This window comes from Pseudorasbora parva, chromosome 23 (assembly GCF_024679245.1).
Source record: "Pseudorasbora parva isolate DD20220531a chromosome 23, ASM2467924v1, whole genome shotgun sequence".
In the NCBI taxonomy this organism is placed as follows: Eukaryota; Metazoa; Chordata; class Actinopteri; order Cypriniformes; family Gobionidae; genus Pseudorasbora; species Pseudorasbora parva.
In genome coordinates, this window is record NC_090194.1 from 8,740,291 (window position 1) to 8,756,895 (window position 16,605).

Consider the following 16,605-nt stretch of genomic DNA (forward strand, 5'->3'; position numbering starts at 1 on the left):
GAATGTTGTTTTAACTTAAAACAACTCCTTAAAGGGTTAGTTCACCCAAAAATGAAAATTATTTCTTTAATTACTCACCCTCATGTCGCTGGACACCCGTAAAACCTTCGTTCATCTTCGGAACACAAATGAAGATATTTCTGTTGAAAGCTGATGGCTGAGAAAGGCTTCAGAAAGGCCTCCATTGGCATTCAGTACATTTCCACTCACAAGACCCATAAAGGCACTAAAGACGTCGATACAAAGTCCATCTCCCTCCAGTGGCTGTACAATAATTTTACAATGCGACGAAAATAGTTTTTGTGCGCAAAAAAAATCAAAATAATGACTTTATCCACCAAGTTATTGACGTGAACTCAACGGAGATCTGCCGTTTGAATACATGACCCAGAAGAGGAGAAGTGGCGCTATCCCGCGAGTTCACTTCCGAGACCTACACGGAAGACAATAATTTGGCGGATAAAATCATTATTATTATTTTTTCGCGCACAAAAACTATTTGTTGACGCATTGTAAAATTATTGTCGGCAACTCGCATTAGTCAATATCTCTCACATAATACTCCATATAATATAATAAGCTCCAGTGAAGAACTCAGCGTTTCTTATTTTCTAGTTCTAACGTGATGTTTTAGAATTATTAACAAAGACTTGGGCTCAACTGTCATAAGAACTTAAATCTGTGGTGAAAGGAAGTAGTTCACAAAAGAGGGTTTTTAAATACACTCCTGTTATGTAAGGTGGAAAAATGCTGGGTTAAAAACAACCCAAGTTGGGTTGAAAATGCACTAACCCAACATTTGGGTTGTTTTAACCCAATGGCTGAGTTGTTTTAACCCAGCCATTGGGTTGTCTTAAGCAACATTCAACCCAACCGCTGGGTTAAAACAACTCAACCGTTGGGTAAAATCAACCCAATTGTTGGGTTAGTGCATTTTCAACCCAACTTGGGTTGTTTTTAACCCAGCATTTTTTAGAGTGTAAAAGCTTGCAAAGTACTAGAAACAAACTAGAGACTACAAAGTACTAGAAACAGGAACATTATTAACAGCATAAAAACCACTATAACATCAACAAAGATGCACAAACACTGAGGGATAACTGAAGGCTATACACAGGGATAGAGAGATAACAAGGTGAAGACACAGGTGAATTAGACAGACTGGGGAAAACTAGCTCAGAGGAACTTCAACCAAAAACACAATGAAGAATAACATATAACAACTCCATTTTTGTTTCATGTTGTTTACACACTTGTGCATAAACTCAATATCACACTTGTAGCCGTGCAACATGGCTATGTGATTACCTCAGCCGAATGAACTTTAAAAAGTTAGTAACCTGGTTCCCTTCAAATGTACAATGAAGGAAACTGGTTCAATAAATAGAAACTCAAAATATTATTGTATCTGAACCACATTTTAAAAAATTGATAAATCCTGAAAATAGCACAATTGGCATGTTTCACTCCATCATCCCAAATAAAACACACAGAATTACCCAATATGCTTACAAAATCTTTTTATATTTTAATAAAGGTTGTCGATTCTCAAATGTTCATTGTATTAACTAAAATTTAAAATTTATAATAATTTTGTTTAATTTAAAATTTACATTTTTAATTAATTTAAGGCAACGAAGTAACTTATTTTTTAAATAATTTTTTACAGTGTACATACAGATCTCGTGACCACAGAAGGCCGCTTCAGACAGCATGCGTACATGTTTGAGAGCACTTTCGGGATTGAATGGACAAAAAACAACAATAATGCCAAAATGTCTGCTTTGTAGAGTATCCTATTAGCACAGTTAATACTTACACAGATAAATTAGTACTTAAAATGGTGTTCAATAAACAAAGAGTTGTGGGGACATTGGATGGCATGTCAGATCCGGAACTGCGTCATGTGTTTCAGATCTTAAAGTGACAGCAGCCTAATAAACCTGTAAGTCTTTCAAATCATCATTTAAAAAATTGTAAATGTAAAAAATAAAAGGTGAATAGTTACGTTTATCGATTGACAGCTGCCTCTCTCTCTCTCTCTCTCTCTCTCTCTCTCTCTCTCTCTCTCTCTCTCTCTCTCTCTCTCTCTCTCTCTCCTCTCTCTCTCTCGCTATATATATTTAGTTCAATATTTGAATGCCATTGTGTATGTTTCATGTTGGGCTTATAGGTATGATGCATATTGCATATTGGTATGATGGCTTGTTATAGCGATTCAGTTGGAAAATATAAGCTAATGTGTAATCCTGTCAGTCATCAATTCCCCAATGTTTAAAAGATCGAGGCCCTTGCTAGTTCTTGAGTTCATGTTTACATGCTGAATCATGTCATACTGAACTGAGAAGTGCAATGACACGCAGCCAATGAACCCAACAGTGAAACTAGTCGACGTAAATATCCTCTCTCTCTCTCTCTCTCTCTCTCTCTCTCTCTCTCTCTCTCTCTCTCTCTCTCTCTCTCTCTCTCTCTCTCTCTCTCTCTCTCTCTCTCTCTCTCTCTCTCTCTCTCTCTCTCTCTCTCTCTCTCTCTCTCTCTCTCTCTCTCTCTCTCTCTCTCTCTCTCTCTCTCTCTTTTATTTTTTACCTCTTCAGTTCTGTATAAACACCAGCACCAGTTCAAACTGAAATAATTTCAAGAAAGGCATAAAATACTGTTATGCAGAAGATGTATTTACATGTTACATTTCAATGCTGTTCCTACTCCATTTGCTTATGAATGTGGGTGTATTGTTTCCACCACACCACCTTTATATGAGATTGAAAAGAGAAAGGAGGGAAAAAAACTAATATGAAGCTTGTGTTTGTTATTCAGGAGACAAATTATTTTTTGATTATGGCTTTTTGCATAGACAAGTCTGAGACAGTGTCTGGTGCACTCCAAGCATCCAAATGAGAGAATGAGTTTAGATGCTAATAAATATGGAAATAATCCTGTCGCCTTACTCTCTGCTGACTTTATCCAGGTGTGTAATTCTGTTTGATAATAATGCTGACTCGTGATAATGTCCAGCTCATTCTGAAAACAGACAGATAAGGCCAAAGGAGGGAGGCTTAAAGAGACTGTCTGCACTTTTTTTAATGTTATGTTTATTGTATCCAGCTTTATTTTTAAGTTACCGCATTCTGAGTCAGTGACATTTCGAATATTACGGAAATATTCCTCTTATGGGTGAAAATGCAATGCACTTCTAAAAAAGTACCTTACAATTTGATCTATTGGGATGTTTTGTTTTGTTTTATATCATATATATTGCCACCATAAAGAGACGGGAAGTGAAAAATATACCTTTTGAATGTCGAACAACACAAATTTGCCAATATCAATATATTTTCCAAAAATTAAATGTAAAACATTTTTGTAAATTAAAAATATGTAATATTTTGTGTTTTAATATTAATACTCTTTTTAATATTATTATAGGGGCCATAACCACCATAGTCATTAATAGGACCAACCAATTGTAATAAATAAATAAATAAATAAATAAATAAATATGTTGTCGAGCAACGCAGGGGAGAGAACGCTGGCGTTGTTTGTTTGTGTTCGCCGCTTCTCCACCCACAAATCATGTTAACTGTACTGTTAGATTTAGATTTTATTTTATTTTATTATGACTGTGACTAGTCAAACAGTCAAACTAGTCAAACTGGGACTGTTGCTGATTGCTGGCAGCCACTGAGAGGACGTTGTTTCCCGTTTTACATCGCTTCTCTGCTGTTTTTGTTTGAATTGTTGCGGTTGCTTCTGGTTTGAAGGACATTTGATGTTGCTCGCTGCGGCTGCTCTCTCTTCTGAGTGTCGGCTGCTCAGTGGTGGTCTCCCTCGGGCTTGAACATCATGGCTGAGGTTGCCAGTTGATTGGTGGTGTTTGCATCGGGCTAGCGTCATCAGCGTCCGGCATGTTGAGATGTTCCGCGTCTCGGCTGCGTCGCTGTTCTGTCTTGCATTGCAGCCGTGGAACGGCTTGGAGTTCTGCGCCTACCCCGGTGTGTCCACAGAAGTGCCCAGAAAACTTAGTTTGCCTCCGGCATGGTGCTGCAGCGCTCCCCATCATCTGGTCTTCAGCAGCGCGTGTCATGCCTTGGCGACGTCATCAGGTCACTGACCGCAGTGTACTGTGGAGCTTACAGACTTCCACCTTCAGCTCTTTTTTCTGTTCAGAAAAAAGCTCTTAACTGTTATGTGTTTGTTGATTATTGTTCTATATTTTTACTTGTTAATAATTTTTTTGTTATTTTTTTCCCCTTTCCATTGTTGCACTCTGAGATTCTTCGAAATTAAAAGTGTTATAAATAAAATCTATTATTATTATTATTATTATTATTATTATTATTATTATTATTATAAATAAATAAATGTGTGTGTGTGTGTGTGTGTGTGTGATTGTTTGTGTGTGTGTGTGTGTGTATATATATAAACAATATATATATATATAAAATTATAAAATATATAACAAAAAAACACAAATATTTAGAGTCTAGTGTATTAGAGGTGACAGATCACGCAGTTCCTGGCTGAGTCAGGACAAACAGGGCAAACAGAGAGGTCAAATTTCTATCTGCCACACAGCTCAGCTGGCTCCAGAGGCTTAAACTCTGATATTTATCCTAGAGGTCTTGAGGGAGGGGGGTGTGGGGTGGGTGGTGTATGTGTAATTTCACGGTGTCTTCGGGAAAATTTGATCCTTGCTGGGTGACAGGCTGATAAATAGCAACGAAGAAAACAGTGCCCTCCCGAAACGGAAAAAAAGCTTGGCTTGCTGTGTGTTTGAATCTTGAGGAGGACGGGAAGTCACTGCAGTCACTAAACACTGACTTCATGAGTGCTGTCTACTTCTTTTGTTTCTGCACTGTGTAAAACACGTATCCCCAATACTATATAGACCTGATTTCCTGCATAGAAGCTCATTTTCTTGCTTCTATTTTAGGTTTATGGGCCAAGGTGCCCTCTTGCCAGATTTTTTTATTGTATTATTATATCATAGCCCCTGGCATGTTGGCTCTTTGTCTATATGGTATGTATATGATAGCTGATATTATTTTATAAGCTTACCTGTTAGGCTGTAGGCCTATGTTCATAAAGGAGTCTTATTATGCTTTTTTATTTAATGTGTAATGTTTGCTGTTTGAGCATTAAAATGATTTTCAAAGCACACAGTCCCCCCAAAGGAGTTATTATCTATTTCAGTAAGCACTGTTTCTAAAATCCCTAAAAACGGCTCCATTGTATTGTTGAGTTTTCTTTCAGGATCGTACACATTAAAATATTGCTCATTTAAATAATTCCCACCCAAGGCATGAGCAAAAAAGGGTCGAACCGGCAAGGCCTGACTGAGTGTGTTGAAAGATAGACTGTAAAAAATATGGATGTAGTGTCCGTGTCGTCACCCGTAGGTTTCTGAAGAGCATATTTGAAGCCTAAATTGGGCTATTGCAGTGCATCACCACACGTCACTCCCGATAACTAAAAAAGAGGCGGGATGTGGGTGGAGCTTGCTGAAACCACTCCCACCTAGCTCAGCCGTGGTGGCAATCCACCTGTCACTCTAGTGGCCTACTTTCTCTAAAAATCTGCCTTATTTTACCAGCTAAATTATTTAAAATAAAAACCAGCTCTAATTAATCTGACAAAGACTTCCATGATTCAACACAATGTCCAAACAATTAGATTTTCCTGCCCATCATTTTCATTTTTAATGCGATTATTCACACAAAGAGTTGAAGAAGCCTTTTTTAAGTACAAGAATATCTTAACTCCTGTGCGAAAAGGCAATTGTTGGCTTTCCTGTTATAATAAATTAGCTGAGCAAATTTCATCCTTACTAAGTGAGGTGTAAATCTTTTATGCTCAAACTATGAAGAAAAAAAAGACACAAAAGAAACAAACAACTCTCAGCAGCATTAACACAGCTCCTATCTGTGTGTGCTGTCAAGTGCTGTGCTTTAGGGAACAATGTTTGTACTGACTTTAGCCTGAGACCAATATAATACACGAGTAAATAAATCACTTCAAGACTTTAATGAAAACAACATTATGATGGGTAATGATGGATAGTCATACCAGCATGACGTGAGTTAGAGCACCGTTCCCTCTTCTATGTCCATTTGGCTCTCCAGACGTCCAGAACCTGAATCTAGATCAGCATTAGATATTCAGTGATGACTTCTGTGTGATATCATACTAACTGTGAGAATCATTTATTAGATATTAATCAGTTCAGTGATTTCTTTGGTGTGCTGCCATTTCCATGTGGCCTCCACATCACTTTCAGTCCGTCCAATCCAGACTTTTGCACCATCAGATATTTTCTTTACAAAAATGTAATACATTTATATCATAATATTTACACATTTTAACTGACCTCTTGTCACATAGCAATAAATTGGGAATTGGAAATTGGGAATCTGTTCCTCATAGTGTCACAGCACGTGACTATGGTGAAGCTGAACTTGCTATTTGATTCTATTTTTAACACCCACTGCATTTCTCACTTTACAATGTGTATACTTTATATTTAATGTGTGTATTTACATGCATGTGTTATGAGATGCATATCAGCAGAAGCTCTGTATTTAGCTGATCTCAATCTTCTATGATGCTGGTTGTAATTTCAGATTGCACAAAAGAGGCAATTTCCTGAATGTCGGTTTGGATCTTTCAATTCCCTATAACTTCAGCAGTGTCCGGATGCTAATAATGCAGATGAGCCGACATTTCTGTGTTAGTAAATCCTAACATAATGTGTGATTTAACTAAATCCCTCTTATTCATTTTTTTCCCCATTTATGACGCTGCTGCCTGTGTAACACAAAAGAAGATATTTTGAAAAAGAAGACATTTTAGATGTTCCTTAAAAAAGAAAGGGTAACACTTTATTTTTAATGGCCTGTTGACTATAAGTAACTTTGCAACTATGTTACAACTAGCTCTAATTAGGGTATTAATAGACAGCCTGCTTAATTATCTACTAACTCTTTGGGCTCTATTTTAACAATGTAAGCACATGGTCTAAAGCTCATGACGCAGGTGCAATTACTGCGTGTCTGAATCCACTTTTGCTTGTTTAATGGTCATACTGTTTTTTTTTTGTTTTTTTTATGTGGCACTAAAACATAATTAAAAAATCTATATGAACCACATATTTAGTCAAAAATGGGGTTTGAACAAAACCAGACCTCTCCTGTGAGATGGGTTTGGTCCAGATTTGGAGACAATAGGAATAGTTTGGAAACTGATATAAAATTAATTAAATTAAGGGGTACAACTGTATGCATTTCGAGAAAATATTTGTATAGATTTCACGAGTTCACACTTACAAATAAGTCAGATAGAATAAATGGTAAGCGTATTTGGCATGATGTCCAAGCAGAGGTATTTGGCCTGGACCCAGAATACTCCCCCCGTACTCCTGGCTGTGGAAAAAGCCAAGAGAGAGAGTCGTTGTGGTGGAGGAATGCTTAAAACTGTTGAGGAATGTATAGGTGAGTAGACTGGGCGTGTGTGTGTATACACTCACCTAAAGGATTATTAGGAACACCTGTTCAATTTCTCATTAATGCAATGATCTAATCAACCAATCACATGGCAGTTGCTTCAGTGCATTTAGGGGTGTGGTCCTGGTCAAGACAATCTCCTGAACTCCAAACTGAATGTCAGAATGGGAAAGAAAGGTGATTTAAGCAATTTTGAGCGTGGCATGGTGGTTGATGCCAGACGGGCTGGTCTGAGTATTTCACAATCTGCTCAGTTACTGGGATTTTCACGCACAACCATTTCTAGGGTTTACAAAGAATGGTGTGAAAAGGGAAAAACATCCAGTTTGCGGCAGTCCTGTGGGCGAAAATGCCTTGTTGATGCTAGAGGTCAAAGGAGAATGGGCCGACTGATTCAAGCTGATAGAAGAGCAACTTTGACTGAAATAACTGAAATAAATGCTGTTTCATGCATACTGAGCTTTTTACACCGTTAAAGACTTGGATTCCCATCCTAAACATAAACATTCTCCCGGTAGGGTGCGCGTGCGTGTGTGACTAGAGCGAGAGAGGAAATGCACGCCCATAAACACTCTCAGCTGCCGATCCACTCGTCCGTGAACACTTATGACGCGCCGCGCTCCACTTTATTCTTATGGGTGACATCAAGCAACTTCAACGCTTCAGCACAGCATTCCGGGAAGGCAGCGCTGCATTTGAACTGATTTGAACGCAGAAATGACGGGAAGCTTCACAACATCGCTTCAGTCGCGTTGCAAAGTGGATTTCCATGGTCACTGCTGTCACAGGACTTCACCAAATCATACCAAAGAAGTGTGTTTTTGACGGAGCGGTCCAAGCGATAAAGGTTCGGTCCTGCTTTGGAAGCAGCCGGTGAGTAAATCTGCTTCAAATGTCTGTGCTGTTGGCTATCGTCGCGTGAGTAAACGACATGATCGCGTGCTTCGTCATTCAAATGCGTTAAAGGTTACTCCATTGTAGTTCTATGTATATCGTTACAATAGTCTGACGAGCAAAACCGTTTTGCTTGCTACTGCTAAGGTTTAGTCGTATCCTCGTAAACTGCGAGTAAACACACACAAATGTTGACAGGCCACTAAATACAGTACATACCACAGAGACGGACGTCTTGCTGTTGCTGTTTCTCCTGTTCAATTTATTTCAGCCTCCGAATTAGATTCTGGATCATATATCTATTAGCTGAGATCGATAGCCATGGGTTTCTCCACGCTTGAGGGCGTCACCTCTTTGTGCGCATTCATCATTCTTTAGCTCCGCCCACACGATACGCCTCCAGGCGCTCGTTTTTTTCTGGAAAGCCTATATTTCTTTTATAAATATAATAAAACTAAAGACTTTTCGGAGATATGAAGGATGCAATACTACTCTATAGGTACTACACTGTAAAACCTAACAGTGAAATTCACTAAATGAAATAAGTTCATTTTACTTAATGTTACCAAAAAAGTTAATTCAACTTAACAAATATGTGTGATGTTAACTCAAAAATGTATTATTGTAAGCAAACCTCAATCTAAATAAGTTACTAAAACTTTTTAACTCTAATGGTTTAAGTTACAGATATTTATTTAATCTAGTATTTTACATCTATGGCCAATTAAATAACTAAAAGCTGATAAAATAAATAAATAAACAATAGTATATACATTAATCTACCTCATATTAAGCCTACAGTCTTACATTAAGCTCTTTTAAAGTCATTACATTTAGTCATGTCAAAGTATCATCCCAGTGAGTTTCCGAGGCAACAAAAACCGCACCATTTTCCCTCCTTCAGTCCAGTCACAGCAGGACGGCTCGCGCTACAGTCAAGAAAAACAAAAGGTAAGCGTTTCAAACTTATTTATTCATATTTCGCTCATGTTATTTTCGTACCTCTTTTATGTTTATCCGAAGATTAACCAGCTCAGTAATGTTGTGTGTAAAGTTAGCCAGCAAACAATCTAACATTAGGAGCAAATGCGCTATTGCACCAGTGTTATCAACGGTAATGTACACGTTTGGAGTTAATTATGCTGTTTTACACTGCAGTTTGTCAGCGGGGAATTAAAAAATATATGTTTGTGCTTTCTCACAGTCGGACAGATAAACGCTGGCTTTTGAGACAGTTGGCCAACTTTCCATGTCTCTCGTCGTGCCACAGTGACGTTAACTAACTTACGTTAAAGCAAAAGGTAACGTTAATGCAAACTCACGCATTCCTTATATTACAACCGTTTTAAATGTATTGTTAATCGAATTCGAGTTTCCTCTATCATATGTGATGCTAGTTAATTTGACTAAAGCAGCTGAAGCTCCGGGGTAAACAAAGTGACTTGAGGAGCATTTTAGATCCTGTTTTGCTAACGTTAGATAAAATTTTAAACTGTTATTTGTTTCTCATTTGAAACTCACACTAACACATTGTTTCCATGCTTTTAAATCTTTTCAGAGCAAAGACGAAGGTGCAATGGCAGCAACGTGGCTACAATTCTATGAGTAAGTAAGTTAGAATTAACATTGAACAAATCAATGGAATTTTGTAACGTTACTGTGCAAAATGCAAATGATAACGTTATGAACAGTTACATAATGTTCATACAAATATAAGTTTGTTCTTCAATTTTAATTTTTGAATGAATTGCTATTTTTGCAAACGTAATTATGACCATAAATGTCTTTTAGCACAACTTGTAAGTCTTCTGAAGCAATATGATTTTTTTTAAAAGGCTTAAAGTCCAAAGTCCAGTCTGTCTATCATTCAAAGTCATGTTGTATTGCTTCAGGAGAATACTGGTCAAGTCTTGAAAGTTGTTGTTATAGTCGGCTTTCCTAATATAAACAGAAACATTTCGTGTGTTATATTTTCACTGGCAGTTATCCTGAAGTTGCCTTGGGTTTGTAAAGGTGTAAGGTAATTGGCAATGCTAGATTTGCAGTGGTTGAAAGAAGTCTTGTCATGAATCATAAAAAAAACTACGATCCTGGCAGGTCTGTTACTATTTAAAAGGAAGAGTCAGGAGATGTTTTCAAGACACAAGGTAGGACACATGTCAAAACTACATTACATTTATTTAGCAACATGTTAACCTTTCAGCTGCCACCAGCATAAATGCATGGTGTGGTTACAGTGACTGATAGTTGATCATTCAAGTTGTCTTAAATGTATAGTCCACTTGCCAATACAAATTCAGTCATGATTCATAAATTACCAACCCTCATATTGTTCCAAACACATAAGAATTTTATTAATCTGTCCATTGAAAATCTAATCTTCAAAACATTTAATTTAGGCTTTCATTAGCATATACATTGAGCACAGCAAAAGCTTATTTGACACATAATAAACCAATCTCAGCTCAAGCTTAAAGGAATCGTTCACCCTGATTTACTCCCCCCCTCAAGTCCTCCTTGGTGTAAATGACATTCTTCTTTCAGACGAATACAATCAGAGTTATATTAATACGTGTCCTGGCTCGTCCAAGCTTTATAATGGCAGTGAATGGCAGCCCAAAATTTGTAGCCCAAAAAAGTGCATCCATCCATTTTAAAAGTGCTCCACACGGCTCCGGGGGAATAATAAAGGCCTTCTGAATTAAATCGATGGGGTTGTGTAAGAAAAATATCCTCTCGTGATTCAAAACGCTTGTGCAACGCCCGACATCATCGTCACATCATTTATGTTTTTTACGCTGCGTCCGCCGTCAACGCCGTGGCTGTTATGCTTTTTTACGCTATATCCGACGTCATCGTTGCGCCGGAAACTAGTTATTTTCTTATTTTATAACGAGTTAAATATGGATATTTTTCTTATATAAACCCATCGATTCACTTCGGAAGTACTTTATTAACCCTCCAGAGTCATGTGGATTACTTTTATAATGAATAGATGCACTTTTTTGGCTTCAAATTTTGGACAGCCATTTACTGCCATTATAATGCTTGGATTAACCAGGACATTTATTAATACCGCTCTGATTATATTAATCTGAAAGAAGAACGTAATTTACACCAAGGATGTCTTGCCATTATCCATTTAAAATTTGTTAATCAAATCTGTCTTGTTTCACCTTGTCTACACCGGATGTGAGCAGCGCGACAGGACAAAAGAGCCCCTTATAGTCCGTTATGTTGTCTACACTGGATGCGGCGTGATGTGAGCGACAAATCTTTGACAGTAAACTGTTGCCTCTTTCTATTTATGACATACTGACATGAAAAACAAATGTTTTGCAATGTGTGCATTATCGCTTGAATTCAATTCAATTCAATTCGTCATTCAATTCAAGGTCTAGAACATTCGGCTGATACACCCCTGAAAATGTTTTTCCCCCAATTAAACCTTGCTGACAAACAACTTAACATCTTTACAAAATTGAACTACAGGGTTTTAAATAAGCACATGCCCAATTAAATCAACAATAATCCGTTCCTTATAACAACGTTTTTTTTATTTATGAAAATTGAAATATGGTGTCTGCCCTGACAAGGGTTATTTTTATATGTGGTGACATACAAACTTTTTTTCCAATGCATATAGAAAAAGGAGCTTGACCAGGTGCAGAAGCCAACAGTCACCATCCTTACTGTCGAGGAGGAAGAGGGAACGTTACCTTTAAACCCACTGGATGCTTTGATTGTCTTTAAAGATGAGGTGGTGATGTCTGCCAAGTCTTCGGTCAGTGCAATACACTTAGAGTACATTAAAGATCATACAGTGCTTTTGCTTTTTGAGGAAACGTACCTTTTTACATAATTTTTTTTTATTTTATATGTTTTGTTATTTAAATGTTATGACTTTTTTAAACATGTTTGTGCTGTTTTATTTGGTGAAAAAGTCTAATATTTTTTGTCTAGTTATATTTGTGAACATATGGCATACTGTATTTATGATGTAAATGTTATATTTTAATAAATTACTTAAAAATACCCTCCTGTTCTGTCTTCATTTTGTACCAATGTTAGCTTGTGCTTAGTCTTATGTAACTTAATCACTTTGAGTTTGATGAACTTAAACCATTTGCCGCAATCTGTTTCCTAAAACCATTTAAGTAACCATGTAGTTGTTAAGACTTAGTTAGATTTGTTACCTGAATTCAAACTGAATTAATAAAATTAACTTAAAATTTTAAGTTCAGTTTACTCTTAATAATTGATCAACACAACACTAAAATATAAGTTTTAACACTTAAACAACACTAAAATATGAGTTAATTTAACTCAATGTATATGAGTTTTCAGTACTCATACTTAATGGTTTTAAAACTTAATTGGTTTGAAGCAATCGGTTTCCTCAAATGGTTTGAGTTACCGTAACTTGTTGGGTTTTACAGTGTAAAGATTGACATGAGATTGACTGAAACTGAGTGTTTTACCCACCCTTTAAGTAAATCCAAAACATATTTTTTACCAGTGTACTCTGGTTCATTTCTTCTGTTCAGTCCATCAAGGTCAGATGCAAGAAAAAGAAAAAAAGGACACACTGGAGATCTGCTTTATACTATGAAATTAAGTTATTTGAACTAAAAGAGACACTGACACTGTTTTTTATGTTTAAAACTGTAACACTGCTTGCTTTATAGTCCTGCAAAGTAATTGAAAAGAATACTTTTAGAAGCCCTTCAGTTGGTATTAATATGTAAACGGTACAACTCCAGAGACAGCTGTTGTACTATTTTTCTTTCCTTCTGATCGGGACAGTACAGATTTCTGTTGGATTTTTTTTTTCTCTTGCTTGCTAAGTTTGCCCAGTGTTTTTGAGTGGAGCGGGATGTGGCGGTGTCCAGTTCCTGGCACGAGTCCCGGCACGGATAGAGAAAAGCACTGGCTGGCATATGTGAGGTGTTTGGCACCGGGCCACACAGAATCGAGCTTGTGAGTACTAGCACCTCGGCCGCTGACCCATTCAGAAACAGACAGGAAAGTGACGAGGCTGTGAAAGGCACGGGAGCAGGTGTCCTCTGAAGGAGCGCTCCAGAGCAATGTCATTTGTTTCTACATGGCCTCCGCAGTCAACGAGACAAGGTGCCCCTCGTGTCCTTCACTAACTCTGTTTTAATTGCCTGGAAGTTGAATGTGGAGGATAAACACAGAAGCTTATCTGAGAGGACAGAACACAGGAAAGTCAGACAAGTCAGGCTTTCTTTTTGCCCCTGAAAGTGTAAAATATTTCAAATGTCTTTGAGACAAAAAGCACAGGACAGTTACTTATAGCATTTTACAGGAATAGTTTATCTTCCTGTCTCCTCCTATTCTCCTCCATGACATCACGGTTGATAGATTTCCTGCGCTCTGGTTTCCGGGAGCATTATTAACCTAAAAATATGTTCTCTTCATCATGACTTATTAAATTCAATTTATTCTCTTTTGATGTGGGTTAAGCTTGTAATCAAGGCTTACCTCAGTCATCTTGTTTCCTTGATTAAATTTGTATGGTAGCATAAATTATGCAATCTCATGCATAATGCAGCATTTAAATGCATGTTTTTAAATTTTTCTTTTGATCAGCCTTTAAAAAACAGTTTCTAACTTTGTTTCATAGCATTTGTTTCTTTATTTTATATGTACACAAAAGGGCACCTTTCTGGGAAAAATGACACAAAAAAAGTTATTTGAGATTATTCACCATTAGCTTTGATGCTATTTTTTTATTATTATTTTTTATTTCTTACTCATTTTTGTACAATCAGATTCTGACTTTATAACTCACAATTCTGACTATATCTCAAAATCTGACTTTATAACTCACAATTCAGACTTTATATCTCTTAAATCTGACTTTATAACTCACCATTCTGACTTTATATCTGACAATTCTAACTTTATATCTCTTAAATCTGACTTTATAACTCACCATTCTGACTTTATATCTCTTAAATCTGACTTTATAACTCACAATTCAGACTTTATATCTCTTAAATCTGACTTTATAACTCACCATTCTGACTTTATATCTCGCAATTCTGACTTTATATCTCTAAAATCTGACTTTATATCTCGCAATTCTGACTTTATATCTCTTAAATCTGACTTTATAACTCACAATTCTGGCTTAATAACTTACAATTCTGACTTTATATCTCGCAATTCTGACATTGTAACTCACAAATTCTGATTTTATACCTCTTAAATCTGACTTAATAACTCACAATTCTCAAATTATATCTCGCAATTCTGGCTTAATAACTCACAATTCTAAAATTATATCTCGCAATTCTGACTTTATAACTCAAAATTCTGACTTTATAACTCACAATTCTGACTTTATAACTTACAATTCGGACTTGTGAGCTAATATCTAACTTGAGAGAAAAAAAATTGCAATTATCTTTGAAAATGTTTGTTCTGTGGCAGAAACAAGCATCCATAACATCCTATAAATCAAACCTATAAATTTAGTTTTCATCTGGGGAACACACAAGATATTTTGAAGAACGTTAGCAACCAAACAACTTTAGACTTTTAGACTTAAGACTTTTATTGTATGAAAGGGAGGGAAAACACTTCTCAAAATTGTATCAGAAGAAAGTCATACAGTTTTGGAATGACACGAGATGAAACGATGACATAATTAATATTATTATTATTATTTTCCCCTTGTGATTTGGACAAAATAAAAGATTTCCTCGTGAGACAAAAAATGTCTCTGTCTAGTGTCAATGATGATGTTTGTAAGTCTGATATATAACCCAGTGAGAAAACACATTGTTTGCATGTTCATGAAATTCATCAGCTCAAACTTCCAGCATATATTGGTAATAAAAGTAATGAAATCCCCCTTGTATTTTTTTTTTCACAATTAGATTTTTTGAGATGATTAAATTCTCAGCAGAATCTGATCTGAAGGGACCTGTAAGATAACTTAATGAGACTGCATTAATCTAGATAACAATTACATTTTCACACTCTTTCATAATGCTCAAACCCTGAAAGCAGCTTTATGGTTCTTTCCACACCTTTAAAGGTCAAACGCTTCATATAAGCCTTAGCACATTGTAACGAATCACAGATGTAATTTTACATTCAGTGTCTGAACTTTTATAAAACATTTTGTTTCAATACACAATGCCTGATTTCTTGTGCCATTTGGGGAAAGGAAGCACGCTGGCGGGCACTATGCTGGCCGACAGAGCTGTTTGTATGGATGACGTGTTGGAGCGGAGCAGAAACATAGACAGGCAGCTTGACATTTGTTGCTTGTGAGGAAGCAGTGGTGTTCTGGCCACTCTATGGGCCAGGCCTGGTGGGAGACCAAGCCCTCATGCTGCTCCACTCACCCCCTGCTGGGCCTCCTCCACCAGCCCCTCCATCTGGAGGACCAGAGGGCCTCTGCTGGGGCTCGGCTGTCTCCTCCCAATGTGGACTCATGCTGGCCGCCGGTTGGGTGTTTCATTGGGGATTAATTAGGCACAGGGAGGTTTGCTGGAAACGGGCCATAAATAATCAGTTTGGTACAGTTTTATTTTTTATTTTGCCACTGAGAAATTTGGCGGAGAAGTGTTGTGATGTTTGTTTTAGAAAATTAGCTGAAATATGGTGTCATAAATCTGATCAAATTGAGCAGATTAGTCAGTATGACGGTTGATTTCTAAAAAAGAAAAAACAAAACCAGTTCCAGTACTGCAAATTAAGCCAATGATTGGTGCCCAATCCTTGTGATTTTTCAATGGTAAAATACTTTGGTCATATCACTGTACTTTCTGTGTCCTCATGGAAGTAAAGTTTCCACTGGATGCAGACATTAAAATCTTGGCTTAAGCAGGTCAACTGGGAAAGCAATTCTTTAACTTTTTTAAAGAATAAAGTATATTTGAACAGACTACACTCTAAAAAATTACGAACTTCTATCTTTTGTCAAATCAACTGTATGATGTATGACGCAGCAGATGTGGAAGCAGACAAAGACGGCGGTAAAAAGAACCCAAGTGAACCAAAAACGAAAATCAAAAAAGTTTTGGTTTTGGAACCAAAAAAGAACCAAAGAACGCCAGCAGCCATATCACCCTATATCCCAAGACTGGTTTCCCACTGAAGCTAAGTAGGGCTGAACCTGGTCAGTACCTGGATGGGAGACCAACTGGGAAAACTAGGTTGCTGCTGGTAGAGGTGT

The 16,605-nt window shown here is 37.0% G+C and overlaps 1 long non-coding RNA gene across 1 annotated transcript; it reads left to right on the top strand.

The window, feature by feature from the left end:
• Window positions 1-9,653: 9,653 nt before the first annotated feature.
• Window positions 9,654-12,358, top strand: LOC137062700 (uncharacterized). The gene is made up of 3 exons (XR_010901268.1): window positions 9,654-9,691; window positions 9,949-9,995; window positions 12,037-12,358. It is a non-coding gene; the product is annotated as an uncharacterized lncRNA (long non-coding RNA).
• Window positions 12,359-16,605: the final 4,247 nt, after the last annotated feature.